The 16,011-nt window shown below is 35.5% G+C and overlaps 1 protein-coding gene across 1 annotated transcript in view; it reads right to left on the reverse strand.

Moving 5' to 3' along the window:
* Positions 1-16,011, reverse strand: part of LOC126368450 (zinc finger protein 177-like) — an 80,425-nt gene that overhangs the window by 6,444 nt on the left and 57,970 nt on the right. The window lies entirely within an intron of this gene.

The following is a 16,011-nucleotide window of genomic DNA, read 5'->3' on the forward strand; positions in this document are numbered from 1 at the left end:
CAAAAATGAAAATTTTGTCAGTACGTGCGATTCGAAAGAGTTCTTGTTGATCTGCTTATAGTTTTCAATAAAATTTTATAACAATGCTATCAGAGAATTTTAGTAAATATGAAATAAACGTAAAATATTTTTTTTTTTGAGAGAATATTGTATTACAATCTCTATTGTAAAATTATGAATTTAGAACAAAACAAAAATATTCTAAATTCATAATTTGTTCAGTACGCTCGCGTGCGTGTATGATTGAGAATGTGGAGGAAGCGAGAGAAGTGTCTCAAGATGGAAACAAATGGAATTCCATGTCTCTGCTTACCCCGGTGGGAAATAGGCATGAGTTTACGTATATGTGTATGTAGAATAAAATCACCTCCAAAAACAACATCGATATGACTCTTTCCCAATTTATTTTAATTATTTCCATGCGTCAATTAGACCATAAAATCCTTCTGATATGAATATAGTCAAAACGTAGGGCCAATTAATTACCCTCGTCCAATTATCTCGAAGTGGACTAATCAATATGTCGGGTACACCAAGACAGGCGGGATTAATTTAGCCTTCTGCCCCGATTATAGATTATAAATATTTATAATATATACGCTCATAATCTAATACGCCTAAAGTAAGGACTTCCTTACTCATTTTATCCTTCTTCCCCGATTATAAGTATAGTACCTATGACAGATAAAAAATATTTATTAAATGTAAGCTCATAGTCTGCCTAAAATAAGGACTTTCTAACACTTTTTTAATGCCAATTTTGTTCCATTGCTAGGCAAAACCCAACACTTTACACTATACAGTTAAAAGAATAGCAAGTTTGGTCAAAGATAAAAAAACCGGTCATGTTTAGGATGTGGTATGGCTCCTCAACTAGGTATCCATCCAAGTCATAGATATAATAGTCCAAATAATTAATGCAATTTGCGGCGAACCTTCAGTAAGTCACGCCAAAAGGTAACCACGCCTATTGATTTTTGTGAATTTAAAATTATTTATTTGTTTATCGTATTCTTTATTAAACAAAGTTGAAGTTAATATCGATATCATTGGATTTTGATTTAACAACACGTTAGGTTCAACCAATGGTGTTAAATGAAAAAGTGCTGGAAAGAGTAGAAGAAAAAAGAACCATAATAAAAACTATAGAGAACCGGAGAGGAAATATGATTGGCCACCTGATACGACCAGATTCGTTTATAAAAAAACATCATAGAAGGAAAAATTGAAGGAAAGATAGGAAGGGGTAGAGCTAGGAGAACATTTAAAAAACAATTAAAAGAGAAGGTGCAGGTCGTATTGTATCAGAAGGTGAAGGATTTGGCGGGAAGAAGAGAGAAATGGCGAATATTCCACCGACAAGAGCGCAGCTCTTAAATAAAGAAAGAGAGGTTCCATCAAGCGTCTTTAAGTCCAATACTATCAGTTGCTCTCAAGAAATAATTAACTATAAAATATATTATAATCCTATCTTAGAGTAGACCAATCAATATGGGTGTCGGAGTCAAGACAGGGAGCTTATTAATTGGAGAGCGTATCGATAGGCCTATTCTGATTACAGCTGAACTGAGATCCTCTTGCAATCGGATTTATCTGGTAAAGGTGTTTTGCAATGGGGTTCAAATAAAAAGCGAAACTTATTTTGGGTTGATTTAAAAATAAAAAAAAGGATGATTTTCATTTGTTTCAAGATGGTTGTGTGTTTGTATTGTCGCGTTTTCTTCGAAAACTAGGTAGACACCGCGGCGCGGTATCTTTATGGAAATATTATTTGCCTAGCAGTGGAAGATTAGATTAGATAGATTAGAGATTTGTTCATGGACTTCTTTCATGGCGCGTTATACTTCAACCAATTTCATCTGAGGGCACGGGAGTGCCACCGCCAAGACGACCAAAGCGAAGCGCGAGGGCAGGGTACTACCTACATTTCGTCGATTTTTTGAATCCTCATAACTCTGGTTTGGATATTACCAGCTTAACCAAATTCTCAGTATATGTTTCCAGCAGTGGATTTCTTAAATTCTTGAAAGGTTAATCTTTATATACTAACAGGAAAGTTTTATTAGGTAGATAAAAGTAGAAGATGCGTAGCAGACGGATCAGCTATATTACTAAATGAGTCGTGAAAATCGTAAGTAGGTAAAGCGAAGTTTTTTGAGTACGAAAATTACCTTATTTTTTAATATATGTCGCGTTTTTACAAAAATGTCCGCATATATAGACATACTCACGCTTATAACCCACCGGGGCAAGCGGAAACTATGGTATATGATGCGTAGCAGACAGATAAGCCCTATTAGTAAAAGAGTCGTAAAAACCAAAGTATAACAAAGATTTTTTTTGTCAAGTACGAAAATAACCTCATTTATTAAATATATATCGCGTTTTTACAAAAATATACATACATAGACAAACTCACGCTTATCCCCCACCGGGGCAAGCAAACACTATGGTTTTCTATTTTCTTCAATCAAAGAAACTATCTGCACTAAACACTAAAATACAATTTCTTTCTCTACAAATCTGTACTACTCCTTACAGCGGCTATTTCATTAAGTCACCTCTGGAATAATTTAATCAGTATGGTCGGCAAAAGAACGATAAAACATGATTGATAGTAGTGTAGACTGTACACGATCCGATCGCCGCCTGGACTCCATATCGCGTCTTTTTGTCGTATACCCGTTTCTTTTTTTTATTTCACCGTGTGATAATTCACGCTCGATAAGTGGATTCTGCTAGGTTTTGCGAAGGCAAGCTGTATTGTTTTAAATCTGTTAGGGAAATTTTAAGATGTTTTTAATCAAATCATCAAATCAATAATTTTATTTAAGACTCCATAATTGTTAGTAACAGTATAAACTTAAATACTAGTTAAGTGTTAGAGTCTTAAATATTAGTTAAGTGTTAGTGGCAAAAAACAAATCAAATCAAACAAATCAAATCAAAATTAATTTAAATTAAGTACCTATTACTATTAGTCCGGTCAATCTATACTTTCAAAGATACATAAATACTCAGTTAATATTTTAGTAAAAATCGGGAAAAACCCATTTTTTTATCTTTGCCCTCGAATATTTTTTTTCCAAGGACCGCAACGATTCCAAATTTTGAAATGTTGTTTTTAATTATGTTTTAAACTATTTCCCGGATTTTCAGCTGAATGGTAATTTATAAATCTTCATTGTGATTCTTTGGTTTAATTTGACCGGACTTTTAAGTAAGTATATAAACGTTGTATAAGGAGTTGATATCGTATTCTTGGTTCTACCCACCCTTTAAGAATCATAGGCGTAATACCATTTTTATTTTTAAATTCCTATTCGTGTCAGGTTTTTTCTTTATTCCCAGTCCGCATCTGAATGTTAAGGAAGCAAGAGAAGTGTGTCAGGATCGAAACAAATGGAGTTCCATAGTCTGTGCTTACCCCGAAAGAAAGTAGGCATGGGTATATTGTGTCTCAACTTTTTTTTATATAAAATAGATTTGGCATGTAAGCTATTTAATACACAAACAGCGTCAGTGGTCTTCTGGACACTTGTGGTTAGAGCCTTATGGCTCACGATCTGGACGTCCGGGTTCGATTCCCGCTGGGGACATAGTCGAAATCACTTTGTGAGACTGTAATTTTTTTGGTAAGGACATTGAACGCTTGAATCACCTCAATGTCCGAAAAAGAAAGATGATTCCGTGCTTCGTGCACGTTAAGCAGTTGAAGCATGCTCAATACCCTCTCCGGTTGACTGAGGAGAGGTCTATGCCCAGCGGGAGGACATATAATATAGGCTGTTTATGTTATGTTTATAGGCTATTTGTGTTTATGTTATAAGCCCTATGGCGTACCGTGACAAAACCCTATAACAATGCATACCATAATCACAGACACTATTACACGGAAGAATCATAAAATCACCGTTCTAATTGACACATCTGTCGTTTTTTGCCGTCCAAGTTAAGTTTTTTATATTGTCGACATCTTGTCATTATGCCACATCCAACTGAAGCGGAAAATGGTATTATCTGCACGCATTTCTTTTGATTGCACGCCAGTTTTGTAGCCAAGATCTAAGTTATATTAGAAGGGAGTATTTACTTTGATATTTGTGGATTAGGGGAAAATATTTAAAATTATCATAATTATGCGTGTATAATAGGGTAGATTCTAACCGGTGAAATCAGTTCATTTTTACTAATAGTCAAAAAAATAAATTGCTAGGTATGGAATTTGTATGAAATGCAACCTGTGACGTCATAGAAAAATGTGACAAAATATCCCACATTTTTTTAATTATAATTCGTTAATAAGTTAAATAGAAAAAAGGAAACGTTTTGTTACCTTTAAGGTATTTTAATAAGAGTATTTCTAGATGTTAGTTTCCTAGATCAAAAATAAATCATAAAAGTTTGATTACTTACTAAATAAAGAGAGATTTAAAGCCACCGAAAAACTCTTCTCTTTTTTCTATTTGACTTCTTTAAGAATTCTGACATTTTATCACGTTTTTCTTTGACGTCACACTGTGCTTTTTGATCCAAATTTCAAAGTAATTTCGTGTTTTGTCGTTTAGTAAAAAGTAACTAATTTGAATAGAAACTAGACTATTAGAACCCATAAGAACTTGGCATTTTTTAATCATTTAAACTTCTTTCACAATATGGTGGCACGCGCTTCTGTATAAATGAATTATGATTGTTAGTAATACACCATTGGTCATTATTTGTAAATCAAGCGCAGGTGCCACGGCACGCGATGTCATGATCTCATGCCATGCAGTGGCAGAAAAAAAAACTATAGGTGCAAAAAAATTAAATTGCCGATTGTTCTCTTACATGTAATATTGTATATTGTATTGTTTCAATTTTCTATATCGATGGCATGTTTGTTTTTAAAACGATTCACAAGTTACGTAACATGGCGTCACTCGTCTATCTCCAAAGGGGTAGGCTTTTGCTGCTGTGTGTAATATATACGCAACAGGAGGAGAGCTTATTGCTATTATCTGCGCATGAAATGCTGGAAACCACGTGATCCTAATTATCTATGATACAAATATATGAATGTAAAATAAAGGTCCGTAGAGCCCTAATTACCAACTAATAATCATTTACTGTATATCCAATCATCACTAATATAAGAGCCACGCTCTTGTCTATGTAAGTAAGTATAGTATTTATTTCCTCTACAAATATCTAACATTGTTCTTATACTAATTTATAATTATTATTTTTTTATTTTTTAATACAAAGATAGTAAAGAAAAATTGTAAGTAAAAGTAAGTACTTAGTGTTTAGAAGTAAGTAACTATGTAACATTATCCATGCTACTTTTTAGGGAATATAGGGCAGTGGTTTCCCTCTTGCCTTCCGCCCCGCAGTTCTCGAGTAGGATGGCGCCCAGAATAGTCTATTTCAAAGCCGTACTAGGACTCCTGTCCTCCGCCTCTGAATAGTACTAAAAGTTACTGCTGTCAGGTTCCAGATTACAGTCTCTGTGAATTTCTCCTTCCGTCCTGCATTGCCGTACTGATGGCTTCCATTTCCGCTTCTGCAACCATTGAGGTCTTTTTCGTATTATACCCCGATTTCCAATACGATTTCTCGTTTTTGTTATTATTTTTACATAGGTGCTAAACTCTTATACAATACGAACAAAAAACATTCATAGGGAACATGATATCACCTCATTAATAACAAGAAATATTTCTATATTGTATTTTCCGTGACTGTGCTATGGAAAACTTATAGGTCGATTGTCTTTCATCATAGAAATGAACAATACGTTATATTTCTTCCATATATAATAAACTAGAGCAAATGAAAGGGCCGCAAAGCTGTATGAATTGTTTACGGTCGAATGGAAAATGTATGAGAAAGCCCCGATTTATGAGTCTAAAGCCAGCTTCGGTTACGAATGATTTGTTATTTAGCTCAGGAACTAAGTATGATCTTTGCATTTCATCTGCATAAGTCGTGTTTACATAGTGAATTGATTGGTTTGCGCAGACGCTGCTTTCGAGAAGGCTCGTTTGCTATCTCTGGCTATGAAGGTACTTATAACGCAAGATAACACTGACTGTACACTGTTAATTAACATGACTACACAATTGGGGTAGTCAGAGGTAAATACAACGCAAGATGAACTAAGTACCCACACGTCACTAAGCTTTCTGTTAGACCAACGTGATACGCCGAGGGGTGACTGTTAATTAAGAATATATTTTTTTATTTTTATTAATCATGTTATTGAGTTAACAATGGGAATAGAATAAAAAATAATACTACGTATAGAACAGTAACTTTCCGCCCCGCACTAATTCGTATCGGGCGCCGACCATACCCCCTCTGGGTCTTAAATTCTGCTTTGTTATTCTAATAATTTTGATATTTTAAAGTATTCAAATCCGTTTGTCGCCTTACTTATATGACAACAACATGTATGCACACCAATATTTCTTTCGAAAGTTGTTACCAGACTAATAAAATTGTTAAATCGACTTCCTGTTTTAAAATGTTGTTTTCTTAAATTTGCTGTTTGGAATGTAATGTTTCTAGTTGCCACATATTTTGTCACTCTGTCAAAATCTTTTCCCTGAGCGCAACTAGTAGAATGTCGTTTTTATCGAAAGTTTTTTAACTAATATTTATGAAGAGTAGAATGTTGTAGAATGTTTTGCAGAATATTTCTAATATGAATATTTAATTATTCTTTGAAGTAAGTAACAAAAAGAAACGTTAGGTTTTTGAATAATTAGTAAGTAACTTAGAAAATTCATTATCATATTATTGGTTACAACATTTTGACAAATGATGGTAACACTACTGGCTAGCTGACATCTTTTGTTACAGGATCTTCTGTGACTTATCAAGAGCACCCTCTAAGACCCTAACTAGCCGTAGCATGCTATAAGTTTGTGAAAAATATTTAAATGACTTATAGGTGTAGGTACAATTATTATTATTAAGTTATGAGTATGAATGTAGGCGGATATAGGGGTAAAAACATAAACATAAATAGCCTGTATGCGCCCCACTTCTGGGCACAGGCCTCCCCTCATTCAACCGGAGGGGGTATGCAGCATACTCCACCACGCTGCCCCACTGCGGGTTGGTGGAGGTATTTTTACGGCTAATAGCCGGGACCCACGGCTTAACGTGCCCTCCGAAGCACGGAATCACCTTATTTTTTCAGACAATCAGGTGATTCAAGCCTGTTAAGAGACTTTACCAAACAAAGGACAGTCTCAAAAAGTGATTTCGACAATGTTGCCATCGGGAATCGAACCCGGACCTCCAGATCGTGCGCCTAACGCACTAACCACTAGACCACGAAAGCTGTTAAATTGAATCATAAAGCTTCAGAAATTGAATTGTTTTATGTCTCACTCTGTCCTTGACATTAGGCATAATGCAATGATTCTTCGCCGTGAAAATTAAGTCATTATGCAACTAATTGTTAAGTTACTCAAAGATTTTTTGCGCAATCTTAAATATTTCCTTCTGCCTTATGCCAATTACTTTTACCGAAATGAGTATTTTCAACTCGACAGGTGTGTTGATTATATAAAATCTGACGACCATTTTAGATTTTTACTCCACATTGACAGTGTTTTACAGTTATAATTACTTCAAAATCGTGTTGTGAGCTTAAAAAAGTCGCTCCAATTTTTAGGGTCGAGGCAGGTGCATCCGAAGGCAACAGTCCTATACAGTTTTAATGAGACCATAAACGCAATATGGCATCGGCAATAAACCTCAGGCAGCTTTAATACAGGATAAACATATAATTCAATTACGTAGAAATGGCGCAATTGTACTTAATCCAGTTTTACTTTATGTTTTCAGATTGCTATGTGCGCTTGTTTGATGACGTTTGTGTTAATGACACCGGATAACATAGTGTGATTTTCTAAGGTTAAGTACCTATTAAGTACTAACAGAGGAGCTCGGTGGCGCAGCGGTTAACGCACTCGGTCTGCGATTGTTGAAGTTAAGCAACTTTCGCAAAGGCCGGTCATAGGATGGGTGACCACAAAAAAAAAAGTTTTCATCTCGAGCTCCTCCGTGCTTCGGAAGGCACGTTAAGCCGTTGGTCCCGGCTGCATTAGCAGTCGTTAATAACCACCAATCCGCATTGGGCCCGCGTGGTGGTTTAAGGCCCGATCTCCCTATCCATCCATAGGGAAGGCCCGTGCCCCATCAGTGGGGACGTTAATGGCCTGGTGAAGTACTAACTGATGACTCTCTTCTTCTAATCCTTTTATCCCCTGTTGGGTTGTAGGGTCGAATAACAGATTTCCACTCCTCGCGATCTTTTTCAGCTTCTGTAGCTTGTTCCCATGACATGCCGAGAGTTTTCAACTCTCGGACAACCGAGCGTCGCCAGGTCTCTTTGGGCCCCCTTTTGAGTTATCCAACGCGCCTGTCGTCTTAAATTTTGTATCGGGTGAGAGCCCTCACCGCTCTCCATTTGTCTAGCCAAGTATTTAATTCCATTTGCTGCAAATCTACAATAAGTCACCACAAAAAAAACAAGATACTGGCGTTAAGTAAATTAATTAATTACAAATAATAATGTTACAAAAAATCAATCAATCCATAATTATTTTTTGCACAAAACGTTAACTCAGGATATATATTATACATACGTTTAAAAATCACAATAGGCGGTCTTATTGCTAAACAGCAATTTCTGCCAGGCAACCTTAGGATGAAAGAAGTTTATGCATTGGAGCGCGGGATGGCACAATTAAGTTACCCACTTGATATAAATGTCACAAAATCACGGCTTTTATATGCCTGTTTACTTTTTTAGTACTAGTTTCATATTAATAGGTACAAAATGAAATAAAACTCAGTTAAAACATATTGAACACTGGTTTCTGTACTTTGACAGATGTAATTCGTACATTGAAGCTATTTATTGTTAAAAAATTGCATTTGGGTACAAAATGTCCCTTGATAAAAAAAAAAACTAACTAACTAATCTTGGTAAGTATCCCCTAGCAGAGATGCGGCTTTAAGCTAGAAAAAAAAATACGCGTTCCTTTTTCATAAAAAAGCTTGACGATAAAGAAACTTAACACAACTAACTTACTTATGAAGTGTTACAAATGAATAAATAAAAATCTCACATAAAAACACTTAAATTAACACAAAAATTAATAAAATTAAAACAAAACAAATAGAACTATTACAAAAACAATGAGGAATCCGGTAAACAATTGACGGTTTATTGCTCAATAGTACTTTCGTCCAGACAACTTGAGGGTGAAAGACCTTGCAAAATTTCGGAGTTATACTGTCAAAGTGCCACATTTCTTTGGCTTTCACCAGGCAGGTGCCTGTTAATAATTTATGACACTGCGCATGGAACGGTTAGCCGCCATTACCAAAAATTTACGGGCTCATGCTTTTATTCGTTTACGCAAATGTAATGTTTATAAATTGTCGTTATCGGATTATGATAATAATCGTTCCATGTAACCTTCTTTTGGTTCAGCGTTGTCGGTAAACAAAGAAAATCAGTAAATCAATTTTTTGATAACTTTACCACCAAAAACCATTGAATCCAGTTCCAATTCCAGCCTGACTAATTAGAAAATAAAATTAATTGACTCTTTGGATATAAGCGTGCCAGGGCGGAGGGCAGAGGAAGACCTAGAAGGACGTACGTTGATTAAATTGGAGATGTCCTTAGAAACAACACCCAACATTCAACCACTGGACCACAGTTTTTTGTTTATTTGTAGTTGTATTGAAAATACCTTGCATCCGCAATTTTTGCATACGTATACATATTTTTCACGCCTTATGTCGTTATTTGCGATGCACAAAGTTGAGTCTGTTTTTGTAACCAATTTCTTTTATATTGGTCCAATAAAGTATGTTTGAATTTGAAAAACAACAATGGTCCCGATTCCTGCAGACACATCCTAATTTTATTTTAAGTTATACCCGTCATTTTCTTATCCGCCGCAAAGGAAAGGGACGGATGATTGACAGCTGTTAATTTTAGGAAGAATGAGTAAATGAATGAATAACCCGGGCGAATAAAATAGGTATCTCGCTCATATGCAACCCGTTTGACGCGTGCTGTCAACTTATTTCTGTCGCGTTATTGGCCGTGTAAAAATTTTAAACGGTTGTTTTAGATTTCTGCTTAAAATTGACGGGTGTTGCATAAATTTTATGCCTGTCGATTATCCCTCCCTTTCCTTTTCGACATATAAGAAAATGACATGTATAACTTAAAATAAAATTAGATGATGTTTACAGGAATCAGGGCCAATGCTGTAACAAAATGTGTTAAGCTAATTAATGTCAATTGAAATCTTAGGACTTGTGTATCTGAAATCGAGAATGTTTTATTAGACAGCATTTTGTACTTAAAACAAGGAAACGATTATACGAAATGGGAGCAAATATTTTACGCAGGTAGTGCCAGTCAGTCAGTCAACTACTTGACGAACGCAAATCGCACGCTGATTTGAGACAACTACCAATCTCCTTGACTCCTCGTTACTTACCGCGTTTGGTTCGAATTGGAAGCGATAGCGGGAATTCAGGATAATAAACATTCATACACATAGATAAACTCACGCCTAATTCCCACCGAAGTAAGCAGAGAATATGAAATTCCATTTGCTTCGATCCTAACACACTTATCTTGCTTCCTCCATATTCATCAATCATTTCATTCATCTCTTCTTCTTATCGTGCGGGTTGTGAGGTGGAATACCAACCTCATCAACCCTGGTGTCAAGGTTATTACTGAGCCGCCAAATGCCCCTGACATGGCTCATGTAACGACTACATATATACTTCAGTAAGTAGTAACCGGGACCAACGGCTTAACGTGCCGACGTGATCCATCAATCGATTATGAGCCACGTGCCTTAATGCTGTAAGGTTCATTATATCCATCTTAGGACTTGGTATTAACAGTGGTTGTAAGTTGTATTTGATTACTTGTGGCTTTGCCTAGGGATCACGCGCGTGAATTTATGTTTGCATGTATGTAGGAACGTGAGTATAACGGAACGTAAGATTATTTGAAAGTAAAAGAGAATACTATGGAAGGATAATGGGGATTTGGTTGTTTATGGTTTGAATTATGAATGGTTATTAAATGGGACGGAATGTTCTTTTTTTAAATAAGATTGTCTTTGCGAGTATTATTCGATTGAAGACGGACGGTGTCAAAGTACACATGTATCAAAAAAAAAATAATTAGAGAAGTGAAAAACAATTGAATATCCCTTTTAATTCTATGTCCCATATGTGTGTTCAATTTTTACAGCGTCTACAAGCCTACCCGCTGCTCCTTACAACTTAGACCATACAACGGCTTTGTGTGGCCACCAATTGTGAGGACGAATCTTCGTCCCGTCTGACGGACGGACAGACAGTGACAACAAACAAATAACAACGCTAACGAGAGAGAAGTGTCAAGTGGTTACCAGATAGTGGTGGTTGTTACGTGATTTGAACAATAAATATCAAAGACCTCCGTGGTCCAGTGGTTAAGGGTTGTGCTCACGATCCGGAGGTCCCAGGTTCGAATCCCGGTGGTGACAAAACACAAAAATCACTTTGTGATCCCAAGTTCGGTTAGGACATTACAGGTTGATCACCTGATTGTCCAATAAGTAAGATAATCTGTGCTTCGGAAGGCACGTTAAGCCGTTGGTCCCAGTTATTACTTACTAATGTAAGTACGTAGTCGTTACATGAGTCATGTCAGGGGCCTATGGCGGCTCAGTGATAATCCTGACACCAGGGTTGATGGGGTTGGTAATAAACCTCACAATCCACACGATAGAAGAAGAACAATAAATATGCCAAGTTGTAGATATCTTATACGCTGGACTGGGAATAAACACAGAATGTGAATCACAGAACATTGATTTGCTTAGGATAAGTAAGACTGAACCAATGGTGTTTTATTGTACCTATAAATATGTTGTATGTATATGTATGGGCCTTTAGAATGAAAATTCTCTGATTAATGGAAATGTTTATTTATTTTATTTTATTTATTTATTTATGTTGTTATTAAATTAAAATTTCACTCCGCAATCATAATAATGGCGCGCGAAAATGGCTACGTAGTAATATAACTGTTAATAATAACTGTATTTAGGCATTAATCAAATCAAATCAAATATACTTTATTGCACAGAACTAAAATTTCAACAATCAGACAAAACACATGAAACATATGATTAATATAAGGTTTGACTTGGTTACATCCAATCATTTCAAGTTAAGAGCTTTCTACAATTTCTGCTCTATATTTCTATCGATGGTCACTTAGAAGCTTATCGAAATACCCCTATTGTGAAGTCGCGCATCAGCCTATTGTGGCCGTTATTATACCACTTCCATACTTAACTGACATCTGAAAAGATCCCTTGCCAAGAAAGTTAGATCAATCAGAGGTACAGGCAAGTACAGCAATATATTGTAAGACAATAGAAGTAACGAGCTGGAGTGAAGTTGGTACAGAAATAGAGACGATATATTGAGACCGGTTAGAGCTATTGTTACGTACCTACTTACTTTATAAATTGTATTAGGTATTTGCCAATATATTTATAATATAGAGGGTGTTAGTGACATCCTAACGAATATTGAGGGTGATGATTCAGACCATGATCCTGAGTTAATATGAAATGGAATTTCACCGTAACGAGTGTCATTAACACCCTGTATAATCTGACATATATTAAAAATCTTGAATGTCTTAATATATGACACTTACGCAAGAGTCTGTAAACGCGAAGGATGCCGTATAAAAGTACAGTGAAAAATTCATAAACATAAGTACGTACTTACATTTCTACAGTGCACGGTAAAACTTTTTAAGTTTGTGATGTACTGTACTAAACATGATAATGTACTTTGCAATTGTTTATAAAAAAAAAAAAAAAAAAAAAAAATCTGACAACGCGTATGATGTGGAAGAAGAATTCTGGAATCTAAAGACAGATAACTAACAAGACAATTTATTAAAAGACAAAGATTTTAAGAGTTCTCTTTACCAACACCCTCAAGTGTAACATGAGATTATGTATGTACATGATGTAACAACAGTACAAAGTCAAGGCATTGTAAAATTTCCCGAAAAGGTCGAGCCTTCCCACGAGTGGTAAGGAACCGTAACGCACAAGACTATACCGAAGACGGAGCGAGCAGTCGACCATGGCACACGTGTGAACGGCATGGGAAAACGTATTATTATATCGTAACGTCTTAACAAGTGAAGAATAAGGATTATATTCTGGTTAATATTGGAAGAAAAGCAGGGAAAACACCGTCGTTTTACTATAATGTAAAGTTGGTAAACATTAAAGATAATGATGATGACGTCATGTCATAAGACAGCAAATCAATCGTAGTTAATAACTCAGTGATATTAAAAACAGCTTCCAAAAATGTACAACAAAACAATATTGCCCTCATAGAAATTATAAAATGTATTAAATCACAATTTGTTTTTTATGTAACTTCCACTTTATTTAGTTTATCATAAGACGGAAAGTAAAACAATTTCAGAACTGCATCAGATATCTTACTGTAGATCTAAATTCCTATATGAATTATTTCAACTCAACAAAAATAAAATCGACGCATTAACAGACTCGAGCAAAACAAACCAACCCTTACCCTACAAAAGAAAGCAATCAAGCAGTCACTTATGGTAACCCATATGAAGTAAGAAGCATAAAATCGAGTCGTCACAGTATCCTGAACACTGTCTTTTCCCACACTGACCTGACCCGGTAATTTATTGGAGGGACCTTAACTGGGCCTTAAGTATCGCTCCCTGACCGCACCTGTGCCCTTAAGAAAACAGGGCTGTCACGCGTAAGGACTTTGGGTTTTTTTTAAATATTTTGTGAAGTACAAGTAACATGTTTGTTGTTTTTGGTTTTAGTCTTATCTATATAGGATATAATGTTCCCGTACAGTGATTGTGGTCACACATTCACTCTTGAAGTTTACATTATAGTCAGTCTCATGAGAGTGCATTCTCGGCGTTCCTAGTAATGATTGAAAGTAAGTAATTTAAGGAGCCAAAATCAATCTTAAACGTATATATTAGTGAGTACTATTTTTTCAGTGTTTTTAAAAACAATACATTTTTTGTTATTTTTTCAAGACTCTTATTTGTTTTAGTCAACCCTGTGACCAGCCACTCACCGTGTGCACTGTAGTGTGATTTTCTTAAGTCGCGGACACATGAGGTCATAGTTAAACAAGAAAAACTTAAGGTGGGGTGTTATGGGAACTGAGCACGGTAACACCACCTTATAATGTGCATACGACTTTACCGCTCTGTAATATGGCACTTTGAATAAATTAACATCACTTGTTCTTAGAGTAATTATGTTTTTAGACACGTCTCAGATTGTTCATGAGAACTCATTATTCTTAGTTGTGTAATATGCGGAAACTTTCACATTTACACGGATTCAAATTTCTTTATTTGGGTGTTGGAAGCGTTCGTTATTGTCGTACGTAATAATTATAATATATTCAAGCATTAAGTACACGTTTCAAGTTGCAGCAAATTTTGTTTTCAGAGACAATCATACTGACAGAGCGCTTTATATAATAAGGCAAGAAGACATTATCAGAGATTTTTCTATCTTATGCTATACTTGTGACTCCTGAGTAAACATTTACTACTATTCTCCTGGAAGAATGCAGGTAGCAAAAGAAAAAATGCGTATGCAAATTCATTCAGTACTTCTCGAGATTGGCTCAAACATTACATAGGATAGACTTCCTTTTCTTACTACAAATCTCATTGCTGGGATAAGACTCTTATCTACTCTCTCCTCAGCTACTTGTCATTACAAGACACAATAGAACAGGGATTAACACGAAATGCCAGAGCAATAAAATTAGTTCTACAGGATAATCGTTGCAAAAACCTAGCTAGATTATAAATTCTAAAAAAACTCACAAAGAATGATAAGTGCTCTAACCACCCTTCATAATCAAAGACTATGGCATAACCATTGTTGAGATACATGTTGTCATAAGAACCTCTCGTGACTTTGAACAGGATAACACCGCGCATTTCATCTACATTGCTTTAGAACACAATCACTAACCACACAGTGTTCATAAAAAGGCAATTAAAGACTACTTCACGCCATTTTATCATCATAGAAGGATATACTCATACTTCTGTCATGTGAATTATCAGTAGAAAAAAAAGTAATGGTACTATTGTTTGTCGCATCAAGGATAACAAGTTTTTGCAATAGTTTGCAAACTAATTATGCTATGGTGTGTTAAGTTTCCGTGATTGAGCAAACGAGGCACAATAGGATATGAATAAGTATTGTTTCAGTCTTATCACGTAATTGTTCTAGAAACATTTTTTCCTCATTTACTTGTGCGTATTATCTATTAGTAATATTATTAAATTTGATTTCAGGAACGATGAAATTGTACTCACTTACAACAACAAAAGTCAAGTACATAAAAGTAAGATTGATAATAATAAGTTAGCCGATATGAGCTCAATGAAATACTATCCTGAAAAATATGTTTTCTTCGAGTCTGATAAACATAACGTAATCATCAAAACAAACTGGTATTGTCGTTTTTTGATAAAATGTCTAAAAGTTACTTTTATTAGCAGAAAACTCCAAAATAGGAATACAAAAGAAAACCAGTACGATACAAACGAAGGAAAAAAACTAAACTAAACAAAGTGATTTTCAAATTACCTTACTATACACAACCTCCGACCATTCTCACGACCACGGTCCAAGACACAAGACTTTTCCGCCTGGCTGATCACGACCACGCACTGAACTATGGCTTTGTGTGAACATGCCAAAACAAAGATTGTATGACTAATGCGAGAGGGAAACTGATTTTATTTCCATGGAAACTATCAAAAATATGAAAAGTGATGCCGCAGACCTTAGGCCACAAATAGATGCAGGTAGGTGCCTTTATAATAAACGTTTCTTTCTTTCTTTTCTA

This window comes from Pectinophora gossypiella, chromosome 7, assembly GCF_024362695.1.
Source record: "Pectinophora gossypiella chromosome 7, ilPecGoss1.1, whole genome shotgun sequence".
NCBI classification, from domain to species: domain Eukaryota; kingdom Metazoa; phylum Arthropoda; class Insecta; order Lepidoptera; family Gelechiidae; genus Pectinophora; species Pectinophora gossypiella.